Source organism: Caloenas nicobarica, chromosome Z, assembly GCF_036013445.1.
Source record: "Caloenas nicobarica isolate bCalNic1 chromosome Z, bCalNic1.hap1, whole genome shotgun sequence".
NCBI classification, from domain to species: domain Eukaryota; kingdom Metazoa; phylum Chordata; class Aves; order Columbiformes; family Columbidae; genus Caloenas; species Caloenas nicobarica.
Window position 1 is genome coordinate 54,753,494 of NC_088284.1, and position 5,661 is coordinate 54,759,154.

Consider the following 5,661-nt stretch of genomic DNA (forward strand, 5'->3'; position numbering starts at 1 on the left):
GTCACACAATTTAACATTAAAAAATATTTTAATTTCCAAAGTGTTTTTTAAAAAGTTCCTTATGCCTTGTTATACAAGATGTGGCTTTTTAGCTTAACTTAATGAAAACTGCAGAGAGTTTCTGTAAGAAAGATTTGAGTCACTTCTGAATGGCATTATCCCCGTGTGCTGTTGCACATGAATTATTTTTAGTGTGTGTTTTAGTGTTTCTAGTATGATGGATGAACACCTTTAGAAGCAGAATTCATGTTTCACAGCATCTTTCTGTAATTTTTAACTGGATAACTAGTTGAAAAATGTTTGTCTTGGTTCTCATTTTGTGTAAGGGCTTTGTGGTTTACTAGACAAACTACTATGCTTAGACCAGTGCGATAAATGGGCGTTATCTGACTGAGAGTGGGCATTTGTAGATACAGGTTTGGGATCGTAGACATGAACACACTTGGGCAAAGTGGTCTTTCCCTGTTTGTTCATGACCCAGAGGAAGAATACCAGGCAGTTAACCAGTTGTAGTGTGCTGCTGTACACAACAGCAGCCCTAGAAAAAACACTCTTTAGTTCAGAGCCTGCTTATTCCGAGAGCCAAGGTGTGAGCTGAAGACTCAGAGGCAAGAGGTGGGCACATCTGGCTGATTCTTCACATGCTCCAATTTTAGAGACTCAGCATCTCTTCAGACCAAGTGACTCACCAGAACTAAAAAAGTTTAGCACCTCTGAAACTCAAAGAAACGGCACCCTCTTGTGGTACCTCTGCTTCTACTGAAGTCTTCGTATTTTCCCAATACACCATTTTACGAAGAGCTTTTGTAATATAGCCAATTATTAAATACAGATTTATGCCCACTTTTTTCAGATACAATAAAACCAGATCAGGACAGTGTACAGTGATGGGAAAGCAGCTGCATCCTATAACAAATAGATACGATCAGACCTTCAAATTAAAAAAAAATAATAAATTGGGCAACATTTTCAAGTGCAAGTGCTGAAAAGGCTAGACTCTAGTTTTCAGCATTTATAGCATGCTCACAAAGTGGCTGGCACTAGCAGAAAATTGTACTCAACACTTTAAAACCATTCTCTCAAGTAAGTCTATGTAAGCACATTGTGTTTTGGAAGTCTTCTCTGAACAAAATAGTATGTTCTTACAGGTAGTTCATGCTTCTTCACATTAGGTCTTCGCTGCAACAGGAATATTTCCTTCCTTTTAATATATTTGCTTTTTGCTTTTACTTAAAGCAAAACAAAGTGTTTCCACAGTTCAAATTATGCTGACAGGACAACAAAGCAACCATTTGAATTAACAGTCCCTTAATCTTGTGAATGACAGGTGCAGTTTTCATTACTGGAGTTCAGTACTTTAGTCTGTTGTGTCCTAATTAGTGCTTGAACACTAATTTGCACTTGCATCCTTTTACTTAGATACATGAAATCATCAGCACCTAAAGCTAGTCATGTTTTGCAGACCTAGTGTTCATGAGAACCTCGTTTCCAAGAACGGGCAGCAGGTGGTATGTGGATGAACACAGCAAGATGTTAAACATACAGCAATTTTTTTTCAGAATGCTGATCTGAAGGTGATGCCAAGCATCTGTGTTTCTCTCTCAGAATCTCAGAAGAGGAAGGAGTTTGCCTCCACCTTGCTCCATCTCAGAGCAGAACAGATACAGCCAAAAACACTGCAGAACCTGCCCCTCTCAACGAATAAACAGAAACCAAGAAGCCATAACTTTCACTGGAAAGTGTGGGTGAAATCTTCAGGAACACAACTTCTTACAGATGCACTCTCTCTAAACTCTTCTTGCTTGCTTTTTATTTAGAAAAAGAAGGTTGCAAGATTCCTGGGAAGCTTTTCATTAACTCCATCTGATGTTTGTTTTCCCCAACAGAAAACCAGGCTTGTGTACTTAGCTGGACAGAGCTGTTGAAATTTACTCTTTCTTAAACTTTTGCCACAGTGCCACATCTCTGAACTCTGCAATGCTAAATCCTCAGGGCCTTGCATGAGCGGTTGGCTTTTCCCGTCTGCAGGGAAAGCCTCCTTGGTTTCTGCTGGCCTGCTCACATGCGGCTGCAGGAATGCACAAATTGCTTAAAAAGAAGAATATTGAACTTGCATTTCACAGTGCTGTCTGTGGACCCCAGCTCCACTATTTGAGACAGTTCCAGATACTGCATGGAAGGTTGTCAATCAGTTAGGTAGGCTGTCACCTGTTCTGAAAGACAACAAAGCACGACTTCTGTTCACTTACATTCTATGCATCACAAATTGAAACAATGTCAGTCACCCAAATGCTAATCACATGCAGCTGCTCTCTGATTTTGATGATGCTGTGCATGTGTACAGTGGAAGGAAAAGATTGCAGGACAAACACTGTACCTAAGTTTCACATTCACTTGCCCAAACACAATCCTGTAACAAAACCAATCCTACAACATTTTGTTTACTTACTTTTTTTTTTTTTCCTCCCTTATGAGTTCAACAGTACATTAGGGATGTTATATTCAGGGTAGCTGCAATTCCAGTTGTTTGGGTAGGTTATCTGGATGCAACTTTTCTGTCATATTTTGAAATACATTTATCAAAGGTAGCAGAAACTAAGTGAGGAAGCATCTGGAGTCCGAAATTGCTTTTCCTGTCTCTGCCACGAGACAGGTTATCTATGGAAGGTACATGCACTACACCTCCTCAGGAATGTGTGCTAAGCAGTTTGTAACATGCTGCATAAATACTGTACCTACTACAGCATAAGCATTTTGCAATACTATAATGAGGAAGTAAAATGTTAGATCCCAATAGCAGTATCCATTCATATATTGAACACAAGAAGAACAGTCTTCTTAAGCTGCACCGGCAAAGGAACAGACCTGCCAGCTCAGCTCTTAACTGAGGTGGTTATTTTATCACGCAGGCACTGAACAAGAAGAGAATTAGACCACATCCTTTACAAAACCAATCATCTTCCGGTCACTTTCCCAGGAGTACTGTAACAGCGTTCGATTTGAATGCATGTATTTTAAATCTTTTAAACAGCACCTGCCAGCTGATGCTACTACGACTTTCAGCTTTTTTTCTTTTTGCAACAGTTGCTTTCTCTAGCAGTCGTTTGATGATCAGGCAAGGCAGTTTTGCAGACAATCCTATGACATTGTTTGAACCAATGCAGGGGAAAAGAGGAAAGCAGGAAAATAAAGAGATAACACTTCAGGCACACATGCCTTTCTTCTGGGCCAAAATGCAAGCAGCAGTTTTCAAATGCAAGTTACCAGTTTTCTCAGAGTGAACTACATGGTTGCTTCTGAAAGAAGAGGCAGATACTTCTGAAGAGAGAATTTTAAACAGGAAAAGGGGCAAGGAATATGGGGGATGAACAGGAACACTGTAATAAGCTATAAAACCAACAAGTGTGATCTCTCTTATTGTTAAAGATGTAATAAGAAGTCTAACCCACCTATAAACCTTGTTCTACTTACTGTGTTTTCCAAGAAAACTGTAATTCCTCCTATGCAAAAGATGGCTGTTTTTACCACTAATTACAAAAAAGTCAGCAAGTGTTGTTATAGGTTGACAATAGTTACTGATTAATACAAATTTTACTTCAAGAAGGAAATGTGGCTTAAGGGCTCATTGTAGAACTTAAGTCAAACTTCATCTCTGACTGAATTCCAATAAAATTTGATTTCAAATATAGCATCTCTTCGTTTGCAATGTGCAACGGAAATACTTACATAGGTGACCTGAGTGTTCTCTCAAGAAAGTGTTCCCGCTAGTTAGACACATTGTTTGAGTGTCTTGGTAAAGCTTGGTAAAAATTACTCCCTTCTTCACCTCGCCCTTTCATTTGACAGTAGCCTTTTTGGATGTTACAGACTGTACTCTTCATAGGACCTGCCTTCTGAATGATGAGGGGTCTTTTTTTTTTTCTTTTAAGCAAGGTCCCAATAAGAGACACTACAAAGTCAAGTCAAATTAGTTAATTTGAAGATCCTAATAAATCTTAATTGTGAATATAACTGTGCTGGTTTGACTGAAAATGGGTTTTCTTGATGCAGTTAGAAACTTTACTTTTTCATAGCTAGCATGCTCATTACTTGGACTTAGTTTGAGAACAAGATGATAACAGCCCAGCACAGAGTTAATGTTTTTAATTGCTCTGGTCTGAGAGCCAAGGACACTCTGAACGCTCTGCCCACAGGTGTGAGGCAGTGAGGAAGGGGGGCATGGATGGGGCAGAGCTTGACTGACATCCAGGCTGATCAATGAGAGTATTCCATCCCATTAGCGTCATGCTTCATATTTAAGGAGTCATGGCCTTCCGGTTTCTCTCTCTTTCTGGCTCGCTCGCTCTCAGGAGTGCAGCTGGGGAGTTTCGGTCAGGACGTTCAGTTCAGCCTTTTGCTATTTTGCAGAGGCCTCTGGACTCTTCTGCCTTTTTCTCTCTTTTGGATCAGCTGTTCAGGACTGCGGTATCACTTCCTGGGACTGGCTGCTTAGTGTGGATGGAGTTTGTGGCAAATTGCCTTGAGTATATTTTATTTCTATTTTATATATATATATTTACTAGTAGCGTATTAGTATTTTGTTATTTTATTAAACTGTGTTTATCTCAATCCAAGTTTCTCCCTTCCCTTTTGATTCTCTCCCCTTTTTGTGGGGGGGGCGGGGGTGAGTGAGCAGCTATCGTGGTTGTATTGCTAGCTCGGGTTAAACCACAACAAACTGAAAAAGGTAGTGATTATTCTGCAGAAACCATTTACTATCTAGCACTTCCCTATCACAGCCTTGTACTCAGTGCAATGGACGCTACCCACCCAACAGAAGTCACTGTGAAGGTATGATGATGGGTCTGATCACTGCCTAGGAAATAAAAGTAAGAATAATTTTGTACCCAAACTATAAATATTTTTAAAGATTTATATTAAATTCATCTTACCAATATATTCTATCTTAATTTATTTCTGTTTATTTAACACTGCTGCATCTAGGAGACTTTAAGCCACAGGCAGAGGCTGCCAACAAAGACATCTTCTGTAAGTTTTCCCAGTACCATGCACCAGCAGTATTTGCTCTTCCTGGCAAACTACAAGACAAGACTACTGGACAGTGAGAGAAACTTCTGTGATAATACAACGCAGTTACTGCCAACAAAACTGCATACATGGCTTTGCCAAAAGTTTTTTAAATTTCACTGTATGCTGAAGTGTGCTCAACTTCCTCGTTTATATCGCATTATAATTTTTCTTCCAACTGATGAAAAACTGAGTTAGAACTAGTAATTTTAAAGCATTTGCAAGCAATAATTTTAGAGCAGACCGAATTTCTGCTTGTACATTCAAAAGAAAAAGACCATTCAAACCAAATGTTTAAAATCAATACAGAAATTCAGTGAGCATGTTCACAACTACACTGACGTGGAAGACCAATAAAAAGCAGATGCCATTCAGTAACACACATAGCATCTTTTATTCTGCTACCCCCACGATATCTAAGCTAGTAGTATTCAACATCATTTATTCAACTCTCGCACTCCAAGAGTTGTTTACTAATCTTAGCCCAGAGCTGTGAATATTCCCCGAGCATACACACAAATGCAAACTCTTAAGCTGGTCAGTCATCTGGAATTCTAGGTAATGATCAACTGCAAACACACCGAGACAAGATGC